General features: G+C 38.1%; 1 long non-coding RNA gene across 10 annotated transcripts in view; it reads right to left on the bottom strand.

The window, feature by feature from the left end:
- LOC147915384 (uncharacterized) overlaps positions 1–15,916 on the bottom strand; it is a 388,885-nt gene that overhangs the window by 75,463 nt on the left and 297,506 nt on the right. For 8 of the 10 annotated variants that reach the window (XR_015553987.1, XR_015553980.1, XR_015553983.1 and 5 more), the window contains one exon: positions 1,081–1,303. The exons of the other annotated variants lie outside the window; for them this stretch is intronic. This is a non-coding gene — a long non-coding RNA (uncharacterized LOC147915384). The remainder of the gene's footprint in view (positions 1–1,080; positions 1,304–15,916) is intronic. 10 annotated transcript variants of the gene reach the window in all.

Raw genomic sequence — 15,916 nt, 5'->3', positions numbered from 1 at the left:
TATTTGCCCACTCTAATACTCTTTAGACATTTATACATCAAAAATAAATTTGTGATAAAGCATTCTTCTAATCATTTTACACATGTTTGATCATAGTCTTATGACAAATTTGCCTAGAATCTGTATTGCCAGAAATATGAATAAGCACATTTTGTGGCTTCTGATCTTATATAATGCAAAATAATCTCCAGATAGTATAAAAAAATTTTCCCCCCAAATAATATGTTTTTTCCCATACCTATAGTGACACTGGATTTTGTAATTATTCTCAAACATAGCCAGTTTTGATAGTTAAAAATTGTATCTTGTTTTACTTTACACCGCTTAGAGAGTGATTGTTCACATATTTAAATATAAATAATATGCATAATATTTTGAAGCATCAGCTTGAAGTGGATACTCATAACCAGCATCAGGGACAAGAAGCTTTGAGAAACTAATAACTGTTAAAAAGGTACAATATCTATTGAATTCCTAGTGTATTTATAAAAAGTGTTTCCATCTTTTTTTTTTTTTAAGATTGCTCAAAACTTTTGGAGAAATTTCCTAAAACTCAAGATATATCAGAATGGTTCAACTTAGGATGAGATATGCCCAGGGAGTTTTTTCATTGTGTTTTTGTTTTGTCTTGGTTTTACTAGCACCTCATCTTACAGATACTTGATATCTTACATGTTCATACTCTCTCTTTACCTCATGGTCCACTTGAGTTTTGCTTTAAATTGGTATGTGTGTATGTGTATGCACCCATGCACACACATATGTATGTATACATATATGTGTATATACACATACATCTATACATATGCATATACATGCCCCATATACATATATATTTGATCGATGTGTATGTACACACACATAGATATTACACCTTGCATTTTTCCCCTTAGTCTCAGTAAATCAGCTACTGAGATGCCATGAGCTACACTTGCTCTGTCTCACGAGTATGACGGGCTTGTCTTGGCTCTGCAAGGAGCAAGCCCAGCCCCACACAATCATCATAACTGACATCTATGGGCAAGATGCCAAGGTACACCTCAATCACGTGTGCCTGTTGGAGAATGCTCACTCACACACCTGCTTCAACGGTGTGAGTTCAGCCTGTGGGTTTTCCTTGATTGATGTTGGTATAACTGCTTCACGGTCTCTGTGGGTGAAGGGAAGTGGGCTCTGCTCAAAGCAGTTTGTGGTGCTTCGCACTTCCACTTGATATGACACAAGGAACAGCAAGTTACAGAGGTGGGCGCATGCGCCTGTAGGCTCTCCATGCCCTCAGTGACAGACCGACAAGGCACCCAACCTTAAAATAAAACAAGAAAAAAAGAGGCTTTGAAAACCAGGAAACAAGCAAGCAAAGGAAGCATCTGTCTCTTTCATTCTGAACAAATCTCCCCCCATGAATCATACACACACACACCTCCCCCACTACCCCAACCACCACCATCACAGGACCACTGATTGCACTACCTCCAGGCCTCCTTAGAGTCTTAATTTTTGTTAACTAAGTGAATTTGTTACTTGCCCAAACTATAACAGTATTCATAGAAGCATTCTAACCCACAAACATAGGGGAAAAAATGCCTACTTGAGCAAACTTAACAACTTTCAACAAGGTTCAGTATACCCTAACTAGGAACAGGTTACAATAAATCATGTCCACGTGGGTAGCTTTTCATCTTTTCACATCCATTTCTTATTTTTGAAACAAACATTAAGTCTGCTAAGGAAAAAACCTAATTTTGGATCTCTGGTACCCCACAACCAAATTCAGTCTGCCATGCACATCCCCAGATGAATGTTCTGGCAAGACTCCACTGGATTCAGTCACTCTCACACTGTGTTCTCCTTCCAGTCTCCTTGACTATGAGATTTGAGACAATAACCATAACTTAGAAAAAATTAATAACAAGGAAAATCCAAGTAGAAAATACCTGTATGTCCTAGCAAAGTATATGCAAAAAAATTCACCAACTGAATGCCAAAACATTCCTGGCTTTTTAAGCCACTCCACACACCCAGTCAGGGAACCTCGAGAAATTCTAGCAAAAATGTAATAATTGTATTTGACTGAACTATGTAAAATTGCCATTTTTGTACAACTGAAATACTGACAGTTTCATATGGATCAACCTATTTCGTCACATTTAAACATGCCAAAATACTTTTGGTGATTTGGACAAAATGTTTATAAAGTACAGAGAATCTTCATTTTCTTCATCCTCTCATTTTCGGCAATCCCCTTCCCTCTTTTTGCTTCCTCTGTCGCCTCCTTTCCCTCTTTCTCTTCACCTTCTCCCTCAACAGTGTCAGAAGGAGGCAGGAATGAGAAGGGATCCTGAGTAGTCATCTGGAACCAGATCTGGGTTTGGGCCAATTTCAAGATCCAGAGGTAGACCTATACTTCCATTCATAAAATTTTTAAAAATAGGGCTCTAAATATAATGTTTTCTCCTTTCACGTCTGCTGTTCAGGGACCTTATAGCCTAATAATGACATTCACTCATCCAAGGTGGGTTTAAGACCACACTTGAAAACATAACTGGTTACACACACCACATGGTTTGATTTTTGAACTCTACAACTGAGCTAATCCCAAATCAATTGTCACCTTGACATGTGTTTTCTCCCACTGGTCCCAGAACTGTGTTGACATTTTCTAGCCACCTTGCCTTCTTTCTAAGAAGCCTTCACTGGAATACACGAGAGTTTTCCAAACACCTTCGCAAAGTGTAAGAGGAAATTATGGCACTGTTATTTTGAGACAAGAGTACGCATTTAAGGGAAATATACACATCTAAAGGAAAGACTTTAGTCTTTGTGGAAAGTAGAAAAATAGGCGGAAAAAGCTGTATTTCTTAACCACATATGTAGCAACAAGGAAGCCCCTGCCCCCCACTGAGTGTGGCAGCCAAATGTGTGCTGGAACCTTCTGATAAATGTCAAAGGTCAGGCATTAGAAAGAAAAGATGCCAACTGAATGTAATAATGTGGAAAAAAACCCTTTGAAATTTTAAAGAATCTGGGAGCATAAAGTGGTAATAAAACGCTGCCTTCAATACACTGCAAGCCTAACAAAAACTAAATTTAACTCCTACTTTTAAGAAAATATATTAATTGATATATAGTGCTCTCATTTCTGTACCTTTCCTTCCATGAAGATTCTGAATATCTTCAGTCCTCAGGGTTATTAGCAACTTGATTTTGAATGTCAGTGGGATAGGGATGGGGAGACAGAAACTTCAGGAGTTTAGATCCAAAATTACAAAGTCATGACCCAGTCAAAAGAAAACCAAGTGTCTACCTAATATGAACTAAATTTTAAGATTTTTCTTTCTTTAGACACTGCCACCCTTAAGAGCTCAGTTTCTATTATATTATTCCCTTAGAGACTCTGTAAATTTTATATTGCAAGACAAAAATAGAAATATGAGGAGCCCAAACACAAGTCCCCTCACTGTCCTGAGCAATAGAAGCGTTTATCTGATCTTATAACACAATGTGACTCTAAAGAATTAGTATCAATTCACCTACGATACATAGCGACCGAAAACTACAGTAACGGCTAACACGCGCAGCAATCCTACTACACGTGTACATAGTTCTGTTTTAGGGGGGTTGAATATGCTATCGCACTTAATACTCTTTTCAGCAACCATATGAGATAAAGAACTATACTACATTTTGCACATGAGGAAACTAATACTCAGAAAACTAAGTAATTTGCCCAAATTGACAGAGCAGGCGGTGAAGCTAGGATTCAAATCCAGTTCTTCCCCATCCCAAAGCCTCTATCTGTTCACTCCTGACCTTCTCCTGCACAGGCCAGTCAAGAAGTAACTGTGAGGGTGGGAGGTGAGGACTCTAGTGAGCAGCAAAGCCCCTGCCTTGCCCATTCAGGACAGGTATGGGGCAGCTGTTACTCAGACTCAGCTGATATTTACCATGAGAGACTGCAGTTTCAGGGAAATGAGATCTTCTGCCTTCTCTGGAAAAATTAACCAGATTTATATATGTATATTTTTAAATACTGGCAGCTAGTTCTTTAAATACACAGACACACACACACTCCCTTATATGGGCAAACACAACATATCTGAAGGCTGAATCAGGCTCTGTGGGCCACTAGTTTACAACACTACCCCACTGATTCCCATTTATTATATCCACCAGGAAGCCACACTATAGTCTAAGTCCAGAAGTTTCAACGGAGCCTTTATTAATTTATATTATGGTTCCACATACTTCGCAAATCAAAACTCTCCTTAAAGCTATAAACAGTTTCAATGGACTGAAGAGAGGTTCAAGTTTTAACAACAGTAGCATCTATCTTATCACACATTCAATACCTGCAAACGAACAATAAAATACCATCACAGCCACTAAGCAGGCAGGTCCAACAGCAGTGACGGCAGCCCCTGGGTTCAATTAGTCCAGGCTTTGTCAGATCTGCAAACCAGTGAAAATTTCAAAAAACGCAGATCACCAAGGCAAAAAGCACCTGCAGGAACCACTATCTCATAACCTTTCTTTTCCCTCTTTCCCCTTCGAGTTTGATGATTTGGCAGTTCTGGAATTCTTCCGAGAGGAGTCGAGACTCACTCTGCCAGCCCCAGCTGTTCAAAGCTCAGCCCAATCTGTTCCATACAGTTGGCTGTATTATAACAATAATGTGGCTACAGTTCACCTTCATTTACTGCAAAGATCATTAACCATCCCTCAGAGATATAGCATTAAAGAGAGTGCTCGCGTCATAATAAATGGAAGTCTCTGGGTAACAGAGTCCCAAAAAGGTAAGACGATGCCAGCAAGGCCACCTGACACTTCCTATAGCCATAGAAAAGGGAAGAAAACAAGGGCAGGAGAGATGGAAAATCAGAAAGAAGAGAAGAACGTACCTGGCAAGCATGTATATTCACGTGAAGAGAGAACAGAGAGGAAATAAAGAAAATCTGAAATAAAGACAACAGGACATTTAATGTTAAATCACAGTAGAGACATGATTCTACTTGTCTGGCAGCTCAAGCATTCTACTGTAGAAGTAAAAGTAAATTTGGAAGGAGAGTAAGAACAGAGAAAATGAACTGCAATCCTATACAGGAAGAATGCAATATTCTAGACAATTTTAAGTACTGTAAAAGACGGTGAATTCAGTGAAACCTCTCTATAAACCATGTATCTGACCTCCCATTCATAAAACCACTGAATTACTATGTAGAGTGGGCATGTTTCTTCATTCAATTCATGCATTCAGTTATTCAAGTCTTATATGAGCCTCATTTGAATCTTGTTCTCCAACCACTCCATCTTTTCACCCAAGAAACCAGCACTATGAAAGCACCCAGGGATCAGGATCTTCATAGAAAGTTCTTCATGTTATATAAATACTTGGGAGTTCTTCAGTTGATAGTGAGAGCATCAAAATCAATACTTGTTCTAAGGCAGTTGCAATTGTTGTATTCATTTAAACCAAATTCCAGTCAATAATGGATAGATAATTGGTGGTTAAGTGGGAATTCTACTGGCAGACCCTATCTCCTAAGGATTTACTTTTGTTGGAACTACACAAGCAATATATTTAAAAAGCAAAAACGACAGCCCCATATTCTACACCTTCACTATTTTCTTTACCTTCCTTTCTTTAGTTTAATTTATCCCTAGAGCAGTGGTTCCCAACTGAGAGCGATTTTGCCCTCCATGGTACTTTTTTGGTTGCACACTGAGGGAATGGGGTGCTACTGGCAATTAGTGGGTAGATGCCAGGAGAACTACTAAATTCCACAATACATAGGAAAGCCCCCTACGATACAGAATTATCTAGCTACAAATGTCAATAGTGAGGAGGTTGAGAAAACCTGCCTGAGAGCTGTTTCAAGGATTAAACTCCCTCTGGTGATATTCTATATGGTTTTTCCGGAGTAGTAGAATAGAAGGGCGTCTAACTCTAAATGACATCTCGCTATTATTAAAATACCTTCTCTCCACTTAATAGTAACATTTAACATAAACAAAAAGGAAGGCAAGGGACAGAAATTTAAAACAAAATTAGAATCACAGTGGAATCCTGGTAAATTCTATTATAGCACCAAACTTTCCATAAGGCTCCAACCAGTGATTTCATTATTAAAAGGTACCAAAAAAAAAAAAAAATTGTCTAATTCAATTCACCTAGAAAGTAGCTTCAAACATATGGACCCAAAGACAGCAAAAAAAATTAGATTTATAAAGAGGAAAAATAGCCTTAGCCACCTCTTGTGGAGACACACACACACACCCCCACACACATACCAGAAAATCCAGAAGAAGCTATGTTAAAACTCTTACCCTGGCTTTGAAGAAAAGAACCTCACCTGAGGGGGGCACAAAACCTGGATTTAACTCTTTCCTGAAAGAGGAGAGACAATCCCACCAGTCACACCTGGAAACTAATTAGCAATCTTTGATGTATTCATCTGTCCACAGCCCAAGAGCTCAGTGGAGTCATCCTAACATTTATGGTGCTCGGTAAAAAATAATTTGCCGTGAGGTAATTTAGTGTAAGCTCAGGTCATATCCTGATTTTGCCAAATAAACATAACTGCCAAGATCCTTTCCTGTTGCTTTAGCCTTCAGACTGATGTGGTTGCTCACCTGGTTGGCTCCCTTCTTCCCACTGATCTTCACTCATTTCCCTGGGGTTTTAAGTGTGTGTGGCAGGCTACAGAAAGGTCTGATATGCTTGGGCTCTTTGGCTTTTCTGGATTCCTCTTGGCAGTCACACTCGGCCTCAATTGGGAAGGAAAAAAGCAAAAGGGAGGTGCAGTCTTTAACAGGGATAGAGATGTGACTTCCCAGCCTAAGGAGAACGTGTCCTGCCCTGTCAGGATGTGGAAATCGCTTTTGAAGTAGAGCCCAGGCCTCCGGAGTGCAGACCATCCACCAGCTATTGTTCCAGTGTAGTCTTCCACTCAACACGATAGAGACAATGACAAAGGAATTCATTCACTGACTATTGAATGCTCACCTACACAGGTCCTGGGAGCAGAGAAAATGGACCCTGGAAAGGCATGTGTCCTCAGAGCAGAAGAAAATGTTCCAAGGGATATCTTATTTTTCCCTCTTAAGTGAACAGAATACAGAATATGAATTTGGTAACTTAATTTATGAAATTGTCCATGTGTAACTTAAAAGAAAAACATGGATCTAGTTTTGTTACCACCCTAGCCACTCCCCAGATCTAACCCTAAAGCTGCTTTTGTAACCACTGTTGACAGAATCTCTCACCAGGGTGATGGAGATAACAGTAGGTTATTCATCTCTAGTTTTAAAAAGGAGAAAAATTAAGAGCAGAGAGACTGGATCATTTCTACTGTAACCATGTCAATTAAGGAAGCCTTTACTGGCCAATATACTTATACTCTCTGGAATGTATTAAAAAACCAAAATCCCGTCCAGTTCAATCCCAGAAGGAAAACATGCAGAAAACAGCAGTATTCAGCAATGGGCATTGAAAGTATTTTCAAGTCTGGGCAGAATTCTAGAAATTACTAAATTAGCCAATGATGTTATATTGAACAGAACTCTCATCCTTAATGTAATTACATTAAAACTCCTGAAGACTTCTTCCCTCAAAATGCTTTCCTCTGATCAAAGGAGGTTAGGGTGAGAAGAAAGTATGTATGGATGGGGCTAGAAGACCAGAAGAAAGGGAGAAAAAAGGGATCACTAAAACCATATCCATATCCACAATCTAGCAGTTCATTTTGCAAAATGGTAGATCATTCATATGCTTTTCTTTTACTCATGAAACTAAATTCACTCATTATCCAATACTACTTTGTTTATTAGAGCTATTGAATTATAACAATTTAAATCATAAAATGAATTATATTACAAAATGCGGATTTTTATTGCACACCAAGGATGTATTTTCTCAAGTGAATTTTTCTGGCATAAATACAAAGTTGATCATAATACCTCCAAAGCGTCTTCCAGTTTCCCTGAATCAGAACATTGTGAACAGTGTAATCAACTGTACCTGTGTGTGTGCGTACACATGTATTTATTTTTTACCTCATGTTCTTATAAAGTTTTGGCATCATACTCTTTTATCTCACACAGTCATGTTTGGGACACCCAAACATGCTTAGTTTACTAAGCAAAGTTAGTAGTCAGAATTAAGTTACTTAACTATAACAACCACTGTCAGGGAAATTTTTTTTAAGAACATATTTTTCTGAATAAATATGATGAACACTACATTTTTGTGAGTCCTCTTTGAGAATATAAATAAACAATCAGCCGATACCTGTCACTTACAATCCTCCTGTAATTTGTGGAATCTGTGATTTGCAACAGGAAAATCATTCATTTCCCTAATGATCATGGAGAAGTCTGCTGAATTTTAAATAATGTAATTGAAGAGACAGTAAGTCAAAACATATAAAACACCCTTCATACTTATCTTAGCCATCTGCAAAGTTTCTTATAGGCACAAACTATTTAACATCATGGCAGGCAGTTTTATGAGTTTCCCAGGAATTTTAAGTTACTTAAATATGAGCATTTTGCTGTCTTGATATAAAACTCCAAATTAGCAAATTTAAGGTACAAACAGAGAAATCTGACATAGCATGCTTTCCAGCATGGCTCATAAAAAGGCTGAGAGAAGTGGTGATACAGCACGTAGGTAGTGATCAAAGAGACGTATTTCAATGGCATAGCGGAAAAATCAAATTTCCTGAGGAAAATAAATATGAAAATGCCATAGAAACAAATGGCAGAAAACCTTACATTCCATTATGTCATAGTAGGCAGCTTAGTTTTTCCCTACTCCTCCAATATGATTAAAGCCTGATGCGAAAAACATCTACATTTAATTTAAATCTTTCAAACTAACCAGAAAAAGTAAAAAAACACACACACACACACACACACAAACAAGTCAAAGTAAGCAGCAGCCCAATTTTACCCATTTCCTTCACAGGTAAACTAAGCTGGTTATGATGTTCAGTTTTCTAGCTGTGAGACGCTAATTATTCCTCTCCTTCCAATGCTCCAGGCTTTTGAGGCCTCTCATCCCCTACACCCTCCCTGCTTACCTTCACCCACCCAATCCTCCTATTCCTACATTTAGTTCAACTATCTGCTGAAGACCACAGGAGGAATTACTTCCTCCCTCCTTTGTGCCCTTACAGAACTTCCCATTTTTGCTAACGAAGCACTTCTCAAACTGCATTGTGACTAGCTGAGTACACCACCGCTTCTCCCACCAGAATCCAAATGCTTTGAGAACAGATTCAGCGTCTCATCTATCTTTGGTCCCCAGGGTCTAGCAGAGGGTCTGGCATATAGTAGGTGTTTAATAAACATCCGTTGAATTAAGTGAGTCAGAGAACAAAGAAGCATTTAATTATCCCAAAGACTAAAAGAAAAAAGGATCAAGTCAGAAGAACCTAGCTTCATTTTTTTTTTTTTTGGTGAGGAAGATGCTCCCTGAGGTAACATCTGTGCCAATCTTCCTCTATTTTGTAAGTAGGATGCCTCCATAGCATGGCTGATGAGTGGAGTAGGTCCGCACCTGGGATCCCAACTCGTGAACCTGGGCTGCCAAAGCAGAGATAAGGGAACTTGAACCACTAGTCCACGGAGCCAGCCCCTAGCTTGCATATTTTGACACTCCAATCATTACACTTAAAAGGATTCTAAAGACAAGGTGTTTTTAAATATTAAGGAAAATATATTCCCAAACAGAAAAAGATAAACAATTCCATGTAATTTATCACAAGGACAGTGGACATTATAAATTATAGCTATGAAACTCTAGGCCTTTGAAACCTATGTGGTATTTTCTTTAATTCTACTCTTTCATCTTTCATGAGATTTGTTTTTCCATCATTGAGTGGTTCAAGTTGAAGACCAAGATAATGCAGGGACATCTATGTGCAATGACACAAACTGCCCCAGTGTCTCCAAACATTCGGGGTCCCTATGCCCAGCTAAAACTTTGACTTTCTGGAAGGGTGTCCAGAGCGCGTTTCCTAACCATTCCAAATGACTTAATCCTCTCCCACCCTCTAACTATGCCTTGAGTTATACTTTACAACTAACTACTGTCCTAAAAAGTGTGCACTACTTATAATTAATGAAAAAATATGATAGGCTTGGAAATACACATACATGCAACGATTGCCTAAGTCAATTGAGGCCAAGTCAAGGTACTCAGGGAGCCACAGTCACTAACTCAACAGGCTAAGGCAGCATTGTAGAGCGGCTGTGGAGCCCGAGGACCTGGATTTGTACCCACACTAGCTTTGGAAACTTGGCAAGGTCCCAATATGAATCCTGTTGTGCCTCAGCCCCTTTACCTATAAATGAAAAAACCAATGGTACCTACCCTACAGGAGCATTGTGCAGAGCAAAAAAGTTAACAGAGATAAAGCAAACAGACACATATGTGGCACACGTTAAGCATTAAATAACAGAGTTATTGCTATATGGTCATCTTCATATGATCTTGTCTTTTAGATGATTACTTCAGTAGAACACTACATAAGATGACAAAATGCTCCCCCTGAGCAAGTCTCTGCCATAAAGTCACTGCCATTTTGAGCATATGGTATATACAGCAGTATAAAAAAACATGATCCTAAAATATTACTATTTTAGGGCATCTATAGGGCATGAAATCTGAAGGTTTTGAAGGAAATACAATTGTAGTATTGGTTTTACTACAAACCATGTGATGGCACAAAAAACATCTTGTTGAGTCACATACAACAGAGAAAATAAGGAAAAGACTACGAGGCTCACTAGCAATATGTTCTGGGCCAGGTCACTTGCCTCTCTGAGCCTGCTTCCTTACCTGTCCAATGAGATTAGTCATTGTCACAATCATCTTCACCATAGCTAATGCTCCTGATAAAATTTAAGTAACATATATGAAAGCATCTAGTACACAGATGATCCATGCAATCTTTACATTTTTATTCCTCCCAATTTCTATCTAAATCTGTGAACCTGCTGTGATTCACACATCAGTTTTCCAAGACTCTTGTTACTTTCTCTCCTTTTCACATTGGATCAGGCCTGAAAGAAAAAAAAAATACTAAAGAAAATAAAACAACTTGTTTTCCTGAAAAACCCAATCAAACATTCCTAATGAATGAGTTCCCTATTTCCTTCAGTCAAGAATATCTGTTGCAGTAAGTATATGAGGGGACTAAGAAAGGGTGAAAGGAGACCACAAAACTACTCAAAGAAAGCTGACTATGCAATATCCAATGTTAGTATCAAGTTAGTTGTAAAGAGAATAAACAGTGACCTCTTTACCCTGAGTTTGGACTTAGTAGACAAAGGGAAATAAAAGAATAATACAATGCTCATTTTTCACTTTGAAAACAGATGGTGAACAGTATCTGAGAACAATGAATTGTATATCCTCCTAGATATTTCTGCAGGATTAGATAAGACCAAAAAACTTTAATACTGAGTGTATAAGTAATCCAATATAAATCAGATTTTATGTTCTCTCTCCTCTTCAGCACTGAGCAACATATAAAATTAAAGATTGGACATAAACATCAAAAAGATTTTTGTATAGCCTTTTTTTTCAATTAACTTTTAAATAGCTTATTTGTGTCCCAAATCTATTATAAAAATTAGCTTTGTTTGTGGCCAAAGTGTTTTGATATTAGATAACAGGAAAGGAATTTACCACCTAAATAGATGAAAGAGAGTATCTCTTAATACTATCCTTAAAAATGTCCTATCTTCATATACTACAAATCCAAATTAGCCACAATAAGTAGCTCAAGGAATAAATCTAAATTTCTGACCCTACATGATATTTACTTACATGGTATCAGAAATGAAAACAAAAGTCTATATATATTTTTGTTTGTTTGTTTTAGCTTTTAGAAGACTAAGATTCAGAGGGGTGACGTGATTTGACGAAGTTCACACAGCTAATAAACGCAGTGTGGCCCCTCCCCATCAAACTATGCCTCCTCCGAGAATATACATTCGCAAAGGAGTCTTGTGGAAGCCACTATTAGAAATGCAGATTGGAGTCAACTAGTGGTGGTCCTCGTGTGTTTGCTTTTTACAGTCATGTACCACATAACGATGTTTTGGTCAATGACGGACCACACGTACGACAGTGGTCCCATAAGATTAGTACCATACAGCCTAAGTGTGTAGTACGCTGTACCATCTAGGTTTGTGTAAATACACTCTGTGATGTTTGCACAACGACGAAATCGCCTAACGATGTATTTCTCAGAATGTATCCCTGTCATTAAGCGACGCATGACTGTATTCAATAGGTGCAAGGAGCCACTGAAACTGTTTATTAGGAAAATGACATGTCAAAGAGGAACAGAAATGTTACCTATTACAGGCAGATAAAATTCAAGAAAAGAATTGAAACATTTCTCCCTGTAACAATGCTTTCTGGTCAGATGCTGACCTCTTTGATCAACAGATTCAGATACATTGTTCAATGAAAAGTTGGTCAAAAAGTCACTCTTTCCAACTTTCCAAAGTTTCTAGGATATATATTTATCATCATTATCTCCTATATCCAGACTCTCCCTCTGTGAAAATTATTGTGAAAATCTAAGGTCAGTTTTTATGAAATCCACTAAATGCATTAAAAAAAAATGAAATAACCCAGAATAGCCAACAATATTGAAGGAGAAGAACAATGTAGGAAGACTAACACTACCCAACTTCAAGACTTACTAGAAAGCTACAGTAATCAAGATAGTGGGGTATTGGCAAAAGAATAGACAAATAGATCAATGGAATAGAATAGAGAGCCCAGAACTAGATCCACTATAATCTTTGACAAAGAGGCAAGGCAATACAATGGAGCAAAGACGGGTTTTTCAACAAATGGTGCTGGAGCAACTGGACATCCACATGCAAAAGAAATGAATCTAGACACAGACCTCACACCCTTCACAAAAATTATCTCAAAATGGAATACAGACCTAAATGTAAAATTACACACAAAACTACACAACTCCCAGAAGATAACATAGGAGAAAATCTAGATGGACTTGGTTTGACAATGACTTTTTAGATACAACACCAGAGGCACAATATATGAAAGAAATAATTGATAGGCTGGACTTCATTAAAATTAATTTCTGCTCTGCAAAAGACACTGTCAAGAGAATGAGAAGACAAGTCACAGAATGGAAGTATTTCCAAAAGACATATCTGATAAAGAATTTTGTATATACAAAATATACCAAAAAAATCCTTAAAACTGAACAATAAGAAAACAAACAACCCAATTAAAAAACGAGCCAAAGACCTTAACAGACACCTCATCATAAAAGATATACAAATGGCAAATAAGTATGTGAAAAAATGCTCCTCATCATATGTCCTCAGGGAAATGCACATTAAAATAACAATGAGATACCACTACACACCCATTAGAACTGCCCAAATTCAGAACACTGAGAACACCAAATGCAGGCAAGGATGTGGAGCAACGGAAACTCTCAACCATTGCTGATGGGAATGCAAAATGGTATAGTCACTTTGGAAGACTGTCTTCCAAAGTACTCCAAAGTGTGTCTTCCAACATTCTCTTACCACATAGCAATCATGCTCCTTGGTATTGACCTAAAGGGGTTGATAACTTATGTCTACACAAAAACCTGCACATGTATATTTAGAGAAGTTTTATTCCTAATTGTCAAAACCTGGAAGCAACCAAGATGTCCTTCAGTAGGTGAATGGATAAAGAAACTATGGTACATCCAGACAATGGACTACTATTCAGCACTAAAAAGAAATGAGCTATCAAGCCATGAAAAAGACATGGAGGAACATTAAATGCCTAATACTAAGTGAAAGAGGCCAATCTGAAAAGGCTAAATACTATATAGTTCCAACTCTGACATTCTGGAACAGGCAACACTATGGAGACAGTAAAAAGATTAGTGGCTGCCTGGGTTTGGGAAGGTGGGGAGGGATAAAGAGGTGGAGCACAGGGGATTTACAGGGCAGTGAAAATACTCTGTGTGATATCAGGATGATGAATACACGAATACACGTCATCATACATTTGTCTAAACCCATAAAAAGTACAACACCAAGAACGAACCCTAATGTAAACTATGGACTTCGGGTGATAACGATGTGTCGATGTAGGCTCATCAATTCTAACAAACGCAGCACTTTGCTGTGGGATGTTGATAATGGGGGAGGCTATGCATGTGCGGCAGCAGGTGGTATATGAGAAATTTCTGCATCTTCCTCTCAATTTTGCTATGAACCTAAAACTACTCTAAAAAATAAAGTCGATTTCAAAAAAAGGAGTGAGAACTAAAGAAGAATGAAACATAGTCATACGCATATTTGTAATTTTAATCTTCTTGGAAAAAATGTATAGCATTCCTTATCCTCTTAGATATAGTTCATACAAAATATATTCATGGACAAGCAAGCTCCATGAGATCCTCTACAGAAACAAACTATTTCAGGTGGAGGACAATAATGAAGGGTAAAATAAAAATGAGTAAAAACACTTCCAGTTCCTCGACACAACCACTCATTTAAAGGGTATAATTGTATTCATAAGGAGAGAATTGAAACAGCTTTTAAAAAGTACTCACTGACTGTGAGCCCTGGTTATGATATCAAAATAAGTGCTATCCCTTGACAAGTGTAAAATAACTCAGGCTTATGCCAATTTGGAATATAAAAAGATAACCTAGAACACCATCAGGGGAGATGAATGCCTAGTTAGCAATCCAGATCAGATAAAAAGAAAAGAAAAAGCTCCCACATGATGTTATATATAAACCAATATAAAAATGATTTAATTCAGAGAGAGGGTTTATGTTGGAGAGGAATACAAGGTTATAATCAGCTTTTATTCAGTTGGTTCAATATCAATGCAAAGCTCATGCCTTAAATGGCTCCATGAATGGTTCATCAGGAGCCAACTACAAGTCTACAAATATGTTTATGTAAAAACAAGAACAAGGACAGGCTAGTTCATTGTTCATACATCTTTCTGAGGAACAGGCTTTCATATAAAGCTTTCTAAGTGAACACATCTACCTTCCAACTATAGTTTTGTTGGCTTTCATAAGCACTCGGGCGTTTTTTGTACATTTCTCCTGCAAAGAATCCATAAACTACTGACAGAGGTCTATGTTAAAGAGAACCATCTGAACACTGGCTAAGGTTGAGACTCAGTCTTTAGCAGGTCCATTAAAATTCTCCTGTCTTCAGAGAATACCTAAATAAATTCTGATCTGATGATTCCATTTTCAAAGCCTCCAAAAAGAGTGATTCCAAAAGCAGTATCTAGTCTTGAACTCAGCTTAGCAGATTTTTTTAGTTACATAAAGTCTCCTTTCCAAAAACCCAAAAAATGGCATGACACCAAGTCTTATTTACTTCAGTTTCTTCAGTTACTTTTATGAGATAACCAGCCTTGACCACCTTCCCCCACTGGGTGGGGCAGACTAGTCAGAGTCACAGAAAACTATACTCTATCTCCAAAGTGCTTTGAGTGTGGAATATGTTAACACAAATTACCAATCTTGAGTAGCATGATAGTCTTCAGGTAACATAAAATACAAATATTGTTAATTCTTAATAAAACAACTATGGGACTTAAAAAACAGAAAATCATGGGGGCCAGCCTGGTGGCGCAAGTGGTTAAGTGCGCGTGCTCTGCTGCGGCGGCCAGGGGTTCGCTGGTTCGGATCCTGAGTGCGCACCGACGCACCGCTTGTTAGGCCATGCTGTGGCGGCGTCCCATATAAAGTGGAGGAAGATGGGCATGGATGTTAGCCCAGGGAGGATTGGCAGATGTTAGCTCAGGGCTGATCTTCCTCACACACACACAAAAAAAACAGAGAATCATAATGATGAGAGAAGTCTTGATAATTCAGTCTAGAAT

Source organism: Ceratotherium simum, chromosome 13 (genome assembly GCF_057802395.1).
Source record: "Ceratotherium simum simum isolate JZ-2026a chromosome 13, ASM5780239v1, whole genome shotgun sequence".
NCBI classification, from domain to species: domain Eukaryota; kingdom Metazoa; phylum Chordata; class Mammalia; order Perissodactyla; family Rhinocerotidae; genus Ceratotherium; species Ceratotherium simum.
This window is presented reverse-complemented; position numbering and strand designations above follow the sequence as displayed.